The sequence below is a fragment of the Lathyrus oleraceus genome, chromosome 6 (genome assembly GCF_024323335.1).
Source record: "Lathyrus oleraceus cultivar Zhongwan6 chromosome 6, CAAS_Psat_ZW6_1.0, whole genome shotgun sequence".
NCBI lineage: Eukaryota > Viridiplantae > Streptophyta > Magnoliopsida > Fabales > Fabaceae > Lathyrus > Lathyrus oleraceus.
Window position 1 is genome coordinate 397,847,222 of NC_066584.1, and position 11,511 is coordinate 397,858,732.

The following is an 11,511-nucleotide window of genomic DNA, read 5'->3' on the forward strand; positions in this document are numbered from 1 at the left end:
TTTTGGGTTTTGTTCGTACTTTTCCCCTTTTCCCTTGGAAACAATAAAAGCGCGGTGGCGACTCTTGTTATTTGATCTCTAGCTTATCCATAGCTTGATGGTCATGAATTTACCGCTACAGAAATTAAATGGAGACTCTGCTAGGGAAACGTGGAATCCAATGGGTTTAGCCTAATTTTTATGTGTAAATATTTGTATATATGTGATGTTTGTATATATGTATGTGTAATATAATCTGCTTGTTGTGCTTGGTGATCTCTGAGTTGTGAGATAAGTTCTAACCCAAACTTGAGTGCAATTAAGATAGAAGGATGGTATAGTCATGTTCGACTTGTGTGGAGTAGTCCTTAATAAGTTGGCTTGAGATCCATCTGCTCAATGGAGACTCTTTTGGTTTTGGAAATGTTACACAAGTATTTTTGGTTAGGCATTACTATCTTTAATTTGGGTCCGAGAAGTTGAGGACCGTAAAATATTTACCCCCTCTTGGCCTATTTAGGACGTAGTGTGGAGACTGTTCAAGTGTAGACTTGATAACAGTTGTTACGCGATACTTCACTCAAACGAGTTTCTCTTGAGAATATTATGGGTCGACGAGTCAGTCATCTTAACCTGTAATATCTAATAGATGGAATTAAGACTCTGGGAACTTTTTAGAACATGATCTATAGGTTTTTATCCTTAGTTCACTCTTTTGGGATGGTTCTTTCCCAGACCCCATGCTCGTGACTTACAACAAACCCTTGATTCTTGGTTGATCCAATCAAGTCTTGTCAATATCAATGGAACTTGGGTATTGATAAGGTGTAAACCATAATCCACCAAAATGGCTGATTGATCTTGACAATGACTTGATTCATCCCTTCACCTTTGTTTGCCTTGTGTGTGATCCCTTATTTGTGATTGTTGCATTCATGCATTCATGCACATCATAACATTCATCACACGAAAATTTCAAGGAATTAAGGTATTATTTGCAAATATTTTCAAACCATGGATTATGGACGAAGGAACACTAAGAAGTAAAGTTTCAGATGTCCCGACTTGAAAGAGTTAAGGATGCAAGTATCTTTTGTATTAGATCCCTTGGACTTCAAACAACGCCATGTGAATCTTCTGTCCATCTTGTCTGCTGATGTGGTTAAAGGACTTTTGAGTGTGCTAGTGCAGTTCTATGATCCTCTCTACCGTTGTTTCACTTTCCCAGATTTTCAGCTTGTGCCTACCTTGGTGGAGTATTCTCATCTTTTGGGGATATCTGTTTCTAGTAGAGTACCCTTTAGTGGATTGGAGGAGATTCCCCGATCTAGTATTATTGCTGAAGCTCTTCACTTGAAGAAATTTGAGATAGAGGTTCATTGGGTGAAGAAAGGAGGATTGTTTGGGTTGCCATCTGATTTCCTTATCAAGGAAGCTACTGCTTTTTCTCAAGCTGGTAGTGTGGATGCTTTTGAAGTTATCCTTGTGTTGCTCATTTATGGATTAGCTTTGTTCCCTAACATTGACGGTTTTGTTGATGTTAATGCCATTAGACTTTTCTTGATTGGGAATCCTGCGCCTAATTTGTTAGGCGATATGTATTTCTCTTTGCATCTAAGGAATTCTAAGGGTGGTGGAACTATTTTCTGTTGCATTCCTCTTCTGTACAAGTGGTTTATTTCGCACTTTCCTCAGACACCTGCTTTTGTGGAGAACAAACAATGTCTACGGTGGTCTCAGAGACTTATGTCTCTCACTAATGATGATATAGTTTGGTATGATCCGTCTTTAAGTAGTTTGGAGATTATTGATAGTTGTGGTGAATTCTCTAATGTGCCTCTCATTGGTACACAAGGAGGAATTAACTACAACCCTGCTTTGGCTCGTAGCTTGGGTTCCTCTTGAGAGACAAACCTAATAACACTTTGCTAGAAGGTATTTTCTATCAAAAGGGTAACGATCCCCAACATTTCAAGTAAAATATTGTGCATGCTTGGCATAATGTGCATAGGAAAGGAAGACCCGAGCTTGGTCCGTGCAATTGTGTAACTTTGGAGGCTTACACTCTTTGGGTGAAGAAGAGAGCTTTGGAGTTGAAGATGCCTTATCCTTGTGAAAGACCTATGTCTATGGTTGTGGTTGAGCCATTAACTCTCCCTAACCAAGATGTAGAGGAGTTGGAAGAGGCGCTCGTCAAGATGAAGCAAGAGAAGGATATGTGGGAAGAGCGTTTCCGTTCTTTGAGCAAGAAGCATGAAGAGTTGAAGTTGGAGTATAAGGATACAGATGCACTTATTGAGCTAATTGAAGACCGAGTGACGAAGAGACAGAGAGATCCAGAGGTTTCATCTTCTAGTATGCCTCAGCCTTCCGTCGCTTGGAAGAAGATTGTTGATCAGCTTGCCCTCAAGAAGACTCAGATGAAGGCTTCTTTTGAGACTGAGATCCATCGCATTCGAAGGAAGTACGCGCCTTCAGCTAGGCTTTCTGACGTTGTTAGGGATCCTTAGGATGACTAGTCTCCTTTTCTCTTGTATTTTTCATTTGATTTCTGAAATTGTACTCAGTGTAATCCTTCCAATTATATAAATGAAAAAGAGATTTTTGGTCATATAAAAATTATTTCAATTGTTAATATATATGTTTGCAAATGATATAGTAAGTTCCTTGAAAACAAAAATAAAAAATCAAGCATTGCATTTCATGCATCATTTGCATAAGCACGTTTCTCTTTCACGAGTTGTCTCATTGGTGTTTCTTCTGTGCTTTAGCCAAGCTGACTCATCGGTATAACACCCGCGCCAATTATCTGAGAATTATGGAGCATCTAGAGTAAGAGAACAGAGAGCTGAAGGACGACATCACCCGCCTGACTGCCATGATGGGTTCAGTTCTTGCTGCTCAGAGTCAATCTTCTTCAACACCTGCAACTCCTCTTGTAAGGACTGTTATTTCAGAGGTGGCTACCTCTACCACGCCTGTTGCTACCGCTTATTTCGCGCCTACTATATTTGCCGGATTTCCGGGGGAAATGCCGTCCAAGTTTATGCCTGAAGGCTTTGTGCCTACTTTTTCTTCCATGCCGGCATCTAGCCTGATCATGTCTGTGCCACCTCCCGTTGTGCACACCTTACCTCGTGTATAGGACACCATTTATCACTCCAAGCCGTCTGAGGGTCCGGATGTCTACGAGAAAATCGATGAAATGAAAGATTAATTTCTTGAGCTGCGTAAGGAATTGAAGACGCTAAGGGGTAAGGATTTGTTTGGAAAGAGTGTTGCTGAGTTGTGTTTAGTGCCCAACGTCAAGATCCCGGTGAAGTTCGAAGTTCCCGACTTTGAAAAGTATAAAGGGAATACTTGTCCACTCAGTCATCTAGTGATGTATGCTCGCAAGACGTCTACTCAGACCGACAATGATCAACTGTTGATTAATTATTTCAAGGACAGTCTGACCGGTGCTTCACTCCATTGGTACATGGGATTAGATATTTCAAGCATTCACACTTTCAATGACTTGGGAGAGGCTTTTGTCAAGCAGTATAAGTACAACGTGGACATGGCGCCTAATAGAGACCAACTGAGGTCTATGTCTCAGAGAGATAAAGAGACATTCAAATAGTATGCACAGAGATGGAGGGAATTGGCTTCCCAGATCACTCCTCCTTTGGAGGAAAAAGAGATGACAAAGATCTTTCTGAAAACTCTGAGTTTATTTTATTATGACCGAATGATTGCTAGTGCCCCCTGTGACTTTACCGAAATGGTAAACATGGGGATGAGGCTTGAGGAAGGAGTCCGAGAAGGACGTTTTTTGAAAGATGAAGCATCGTCGAGTAAGAGATATGGTAGCAATTTTGGGAAGAAAAAAGACAATGAAGCGAATGCAATAAGCAGTGGGAGGCAGAGGAGGCCTCAGATCAGAAGGAATCAACCATCCCCTCAACACCATCTTCAAGTATCTTCAGTTATCCCTGTTTTTTCTAATCAACAATCAACACCAGTTCAACAACCACAACGTCAACAACAACAACCGCAACAACGAACAAACACCTACAACAACAACAATACCAACAACAATCATCATCAACGAAACTTTGAGAGGAAAAAGGTCTCTTTTTACCCGATTCCTATGTCTTATGCAGAATTATACCCGTCTTTGGTTCTCAAGAACCTGATCCAACCAAGAAACCCGCCGAAATTCCAGAACCACTTTCATGGTGGTACAAGCCTGAGCTTCGCTGTGCTTTTCATCAAGGAGCACCCGGACATGATATCGAGAACTGTTATCCGCTCAAGTATGAGGTTCAAAAGTTGATGAAGACTGGAATGGTGTCCTTCGAGGATCGTGCGCCGAATGTGAAAGCAAATTCGTTGCCCGCCCATGGGAACTCTTCTGTGAATATGGTGGATGGTTGTCCTAGTGAGTTTAAAGTTTTTGATGTGCGTTTTATCAGGAGGTCCTTGGTGCAGATGCATAAGGATGTTTGTTTGGTAAGTGATTGTGAGCATGACCATGATGGTTGTGTTGTTTGTAGTGTTAACCCGAGGTGTTGTGAAGTTATGAAAAGGGACATCTAACGACTGATGGATGAAGGCATGATTCAAATTGTTCAATCCCGTCATGTAGATGACGATGTAAATGTCATAGTTCCCATTTTCAAGCAGCCAGAGAGATTGGTAATCCAGTATGACAACAACAACAGTAACAATGTCAGAAATGGATCAGTATTGCCGTTGGTAATACGGTTAACGGGCCCAGTCCCGTATTCATCTGATAAAGTTGTGCCGTATCAGTATAATGCTACAATGATACAAGGTGGTCAAGAGGGTCTCGTTGCCTACGACTAGCTCTGTGGTGAGCATTGCTGATGTTACTAAGGTGACCCGCAGTGGTCGTATGTTTGGGCCGGTGTTCCCAAAGGATAAGGAGGAATTAGTTGTGAGTAAGAAGGTGGAAGTGCTTGTTGAAGATCCAATTGGTGTTTCAAAAGGTAAGTCTGGTGAATCCAGCAATTTGAAGAACAATGATGATGATGAGGTACTTCGGTTAATCAAGAGAAGTGAGTTCAACGTGGTAGAGCAGCTGCTCAAAACCCCCGAAAAATCTTAGTGTTGTCTCTGCTCATGAATTTTGAAGCGCACAGAGAAGCACTGTGGAGAGTTTTGGAGCAAGCTTTTGTAGAACATGATATTACAGTGGATCAATTCAATCATATCATGGCTAACACCACTTCTTGCAATAATCTTAGCTTATGTGATGAAGAACTCCCTGAGGAGGGAAGAAATCATAATCTGGCTTTGGACATCTCTATGAATTGCAAAGAGGATGCTTTGTCAAATGTGCTTGTTGACACCGGGTCATCACTGAATGTGCTGCCGAAGTCAACTCTATCAAAGTTATCATACCAAGGAGCGCCTATGAGGTACAATGGAGTAATCGTCAAGGCATTTGACGGTTCACAAAAAACGGTTATTGGTGAAGTGGACCTTCCAGTTAAAATAGGTCTGAGTGAGTTTCAAATTACTTTTCAAGTAATGGATATCCACCCGACCTACAGTTGCTTGTTGGGAAGGCCATGGATCCATGAGGCAGGAGCTGTTACCTCCAATTTGCACTAGAAACTCAAATTTGTGAAGAATGGAAAGCTTGTGATTGTTGGTGGAGAGAAGGCGTTGTTGGTTAGCCACCTGTCATCTTTTTCTTATGTTGAAGTTGAGGATGAGGTTGGAACTCCGTTCCATGCCTTATCTATTGTTGTTGAAAAGAGAGTTAGGGCACCTATGTCCTCATTGAAAGATTATAAAAAGATTGTGGAAGAAGGCAATGTTGATCAATCGGGGCGCATGATAGAGGTCTCCGACAACAAAGGAAGAACCGGTTTGGGGTTCCAGAAAGGTTCAGCAAATGCAAGGTCTGAAGATATGCAACTTAGCTTCCATAGCGGAGGGTTCATTCATGGTAATGAACAACGCGTAGCTGCTGTGCTAGAGGATGACGAAGAGGAAGACTGCACCAATTTTGTGACGCGTGGAAAGGCTTGCAACAATTGGACTGCTGTTGATATTCCTGTTATTTTGCATCGATCTAAGTAACTTCTTTTATATGTTTTTAAAATCCTTCTCCTATGCCTAAGGGAGAAGTGAACATTGTTTGGGCATTTCCAAATTGATCATTAATAAAATTAATTATATTCATCCACATCTATGATGTTTGTTTTTACTTTTTGCTTTATTGTGAAAATGGTAATCACAAAAAACATAAATAAACAATATAATTGTCCATCTGCATAATATTTGGTCACAAATCCACTTCTCTAAAATCAAAATATCAAATCATTATGCAGGTTGGTTTCTAACCCCATTGAATACAATGATCCTTCTCCTTCTCCAAATTTTGAAATCCCTGTGTTTGAAGCCGGGAAGGAAAGTGATGTAGAAGTGAGTGATGAATTATCTTGTCTTATTGAGCAAGATGAAAAGACCATTCAGCCATTCAAAGAGCAGATTGAGCTAGTCAACTTGGGTTCCGAGGATGATGTGAAGGAAGTCAAGATTGGGTCTCGCCTGTGTCCAGATGTCAAGAAGGGGTTGATTGATCTTCTTTGAGAGTATTCAGATGTGTTTGCTTGGTCCTATCAAGACATGCCTGGTTTGGATTCTGAGATTGTGGAGCATAGATTGTCATTGAAGCCAGAATGCCCGCCAGTCAAGCAGAAGTTGAGAAGAACGCATCATGATATGGCTATAAAGATCAAAGAGGAAGTGCAAAAGTAGATTGACAATGGTTTCCTTGTGACAGCTGAGTATCCGCAATGGGTGGCCAATATTGTGCCTATGCCGAAGAAAGATGGAAAAGTCCGCATGTGTGTTGACTATAGAGATTTGAATAAAGCCAGTCCGAAAGATGATTTCCCTCTGCCACACATTGATATGTTGGTAGACAATACTACTAAATTCAAAGTCTTTTCGTTTATGGATGGATTTTCCGGATATAATCAGATCAAGATGGCACCTGAAGATATGGAGAAGACCACATTCATTACACCTTGGGGAATATTCTGTTATAGAGTGATGCCTTTTGGTTTAAAGAATGCTGGAGCAACTTACCAAAGAGCAATGCCTACTCTTTTTCATGATATGATGCATAAAGAGATTGAAGTTTATGTCGATGACATGATTGCTAAATCAATTGATGAAGAGAAACATGTTGAGCATTTGTTGAAGTTATTCCAGCGTTTGAGGAAATATAAACTCCGCTTGAATCCCAATAAATGTACTTTTGGTGTTCGTTCTGGTAAGTTGTTGGGCTTTATTGTCAGCGAGAAGGGTATTGAAGTTGATCATGCCAAGGTAAAAGCAATACAAGAGATGCCTGCGCCTAAAATTGAGAAGCAAGTCAGAGGTTTTCTCGGCCGCTTGAATTATATCTCAAGATTCATTTCCCACATGACCGCCACATGCGCGCCTATATTTAAGCTTCTTCGGAAAGATCAGTCTTGTGATTGGACCAAACACTGCCAAAAAGATTTTGATAGTATCAAAGAATATTTGCTTGAGCCTCCGATTTTGTCTCCACCTGTTGAAGGAATACCGTAGATCATGTATTTGACTGTGCTTGAAGATAGTATGGGTTGTGTCCTTGGTCAGCAAGATGAGACTGGAAAGAAAGAATTTGCGATCTACTACCTCAGTAAGAAGTTCACCGACTATGTGACTCGATATTCTATGCTTGAGAAGACTTGTTGCGCATTGGACTGGGCTGCTAAGCGTTTGCGTCAGTAAATCTTGAATCATACCACTTGGTTGATATCCAAAATGGATCCGATCAAGTGTATATTTGAGAAGCCTGCTTTAACTAGGAGGATTTCCTGTTGGCAGATGTTGTTATCAGATAATGATATCGAATACCGATCTCAAAAAGAGATCAAAGGTAGTATCTTGGCTGACCATTTGGCTCACCAACCGATTGAAGATTACCAGTCAGTGCAGTATGAATTTCTTGACGAAGAGATTTTGTAATTGGAAATGAAAGATTGTGATGAACCATTGCTTGAAGAAGGGCCAAAACCTGGTTCCCATTGGGGCATGGTATTTGATGGAGTTGTTAATCAATATGGAAATGGCATTGGGGCAGTAGTGATTACTCCTTAAGGCACGCATCTACCATTTACAGCTAGATTGACTTTCAAATGTACAAACAACATGGCAGAATATGAAGCTTGCATTATAGGGCTTGAAGAGGCCATGAATCTCAGAATCAAGTATTTGGATGTCTTCGGCGATTCAAATTTGGTTGGGAATCAGATCAAAGGTGAATGGGAGACAAATCAACCCGGTTTAACACCATTTAGAGATTATACGAGGAGGATTTCAACTTTTTTTACAAAAGTTGAGTTTCATCATATCCCGCGAGATGAGAACCGGATGGCAGATGCTTTTGCAACGTTGGCGTCAATGATTATGGTAAAATATTGGAATGAAGTTCCCAATTTGACTGTAATGCGTCTTGATAGGCCAACTCATGTGTTTGTTGTTGAAGAGATCAAAGACGAGAAGCCGTGGTATTACGACATCAAATGTTTCCTCCAAAGTCAGGTTTACCCGTCTGGAGCATATTTGAAAGATAAGAAGACTTTGAGAATATTAGCCGGTAATTTCTACTTGAATGGTGATATACTGTACAAGAAAAACTTCGACATGGTTTTGCTCAGTTGTGTGGATAGACACGAAGCAAACTTGTTGATGACCGAAGTGCATGAAGGTTCCTTTGGTACTCATTCCAATGGGCATGCATTGGCAAAGAAGATGTTGCGAGCAGGTTACTATTGGCTGACAATGGAATCTGACTGTTGCCAGTTTGTGAAGAATTTCCACAAGTGTCAAATATATGCTGATAAGATTCATGTTCCTCCGACACTATTGAATGTTATCTCTTCCCCATGGCCCTTCTCCATGTGGGGAATTGACATGATTGGGATGATTGAGCCCAGAGCTTCGAATGGATATCGTTTCATTTTAGTGGAAATTGACTACTTCAATGGGTTGAAGCGGCATCGTATGCAAATGTAACCAAGCAAGTTGTTGTAAGGTTTACCAAGAATAAGATCATATGTCGTTACGGTGTGCCAAGTAAGATCATTACTGATAATGGATCGAACTTGACTAACAATATGGTGGAAGCTCTTTGCAAAGATTTTAAGATAGCACATCATAACTCTTCTCCCTACAGACCTAAGATGAATGGGGATGTTGAATCTACGAACAAGAATATTAAGAAGATTATTTAGAAGATGGTTGTAACATACAAATATTGGCATGATATGCTCCCGTTTGCTTTGCATGGGTATCGCACATCCGTCCGCACTTCAACAGGGGCAACCCCTTTTTCTCTTGTGTATGGCATGGAAGCAGTTCTCCACGTAGAGGTTGAGATTCCATCATTGCGTGTGCTCATGGAAGACAAGTTGACTAAGGCTGAATGGTGTCTGACCAGGTTTGACCAGCTGAATTTGATTGAAGAAAAGAGATTGACTGCCATGTGTCATGGTCAGTTATATCAGCAGAGAATGAAGAAAGCTTTTGATAAGAAGGTAAAACCTCGTGTGTTTAGAGAAGGTGACCTTGTGCTCAAGAAGATCTTGTCGTTCAAACCAGATTTTAGGGGAAAATGGACTCTTAATTATGAAGGCCCATATGTTGTTAAGAGAGCCTTTTTAGGTGGTGCTCTGATTCTTACAACTATGGATGGTGAAGAGTTCACTCGTCCTGTGAACGCAAATGCAGTCAAGAAATACTTCGCATAAAAAAAACAGAAAAGAACAGTTTGTTAAGTTGAAAACCCGAAAGGGCGGCTTAGGCAAAAAAAGAGCGTGTCGGTGGATTGAAAACCCGAAAGGGAGATCCAGGCAAAAATTAGAGACATAAAAACAGAAAGAACTTTCCCGATAAGTTGAGTACCCCACCTTGGGACAGCTTATGCAAAAATTGGGGATTATGGCAAGTAACTACATTCTGCTGATCTTCAAACTTTGGAGAACTTTGAGCACAAGGTTGACGTTAATTCATCACCCTGGCAGCGGTTAAGAGCACAATGGATATCAAGAGTTGGTAGAAGGATTAAGGATCATTTGTATTCAATGTAACCCTTTTCCATGTAAATTACCATTTTCAACTTTGTAAAAATCTATGGAGTCTTGTCATTTATAGACTACCATCCCATTAAATAAAGTTGAGCCTTCGTCCAATTGTTTCTACTCTTATTTACTTCAGCCAATAGTTTAAATTTTATTATGATCATTTTGTAAATTTAATATTTTTAATCAAAATGATTTTTTTCTTAAAAAGCATATAAAAACAAGAAATTTTTCAAAGCAATTAAAAGGAATTATCAACAACACTTCAAAGAGTAGCAAGTCCTTAAGTGCTAAGCATCAGATGTTCCCCAAGCAGTTAACCCTTCGGGTATTCCTAGTTGTTTGTGTTGATCCGGTTCCCCTGCGAAGTGTTTGTTCCCTAGTGGAGTTCCGGTTCTTTTCCCTCGCTAAGTTGGTTGATTTAGTACCTTGCGGCGTGTTATTTCCCCGGTGGTGTTTCTGTATCCCCCAATGGTATTCGCGTTTATTCAGTAGGGTTAATCATCAGCAGAGTAAGATGTTTTCCCCAGTAGATCACATTGGTTTCCCCACCAGTCGCCATCTGACTCGCTCCCAGTCAGAGTTTCTTCTTGATTTCTGACCAGCTATTTTATGTTTATCTTCTGTATGGTTGTCTCCCATTTAATATGGTGTTGACCTAAAATTCCTTGCACACTCGATAACTTTGCCTCTCCTCAGGATATCTCCTCCCTCAGTTAGATTTGAGCCTTTGGTTTATCGATTTCTCTGTTCTCCAACAGTTGTCTCCCTCTTTTTTATGGATTGACCGAGGATTGTACCGATGATTCAATTTCTTTGCGACACCTTTGTACCCTTTGTGATCGTTTTGTCAGCATAATCATCATATACATATACATGCATATAATTACATAATTGCATATTTGCATCGTCATATTTGATTGACTTGTTGGTTTGAGATTCTCATTCTGTGTATGGCGGTACTTTATCCCCATACAAATTTCGGTGTCTGTCATCCCTCAATTGTAGAGCGTTAGCCCCTTAGGCAGAAAGACTTTAACCTTTCTCCTCCTCCCCACTGAGTTGTTCCCCGTGGATGATTACTACTTCAGTTTCCTTTCCAGTTGTTTATCTGGATATAATCACTCCCCTTGAGTTATATCCTCATTGGGTTGAGTCTTAATTGACTGTTTCTGTCTAGCTTTTACCTAGATAGATGCTTCGAGTCTTCTAAGAGTTTATTGCCTAGTAACTGGTAATATTCTTCTTAGTTTGCAGTTTGTTACTTCTTGCCCAATACTCGGGAAAAGTACCCCTATTTTTCTCCTTAGTAGAGTCCTCGGTGGATCTATTCCCCAGAAAGTATATCCTTGATATGTTCATCCTAACCGGTGACGGATATCTTTCTCTCCCCTGC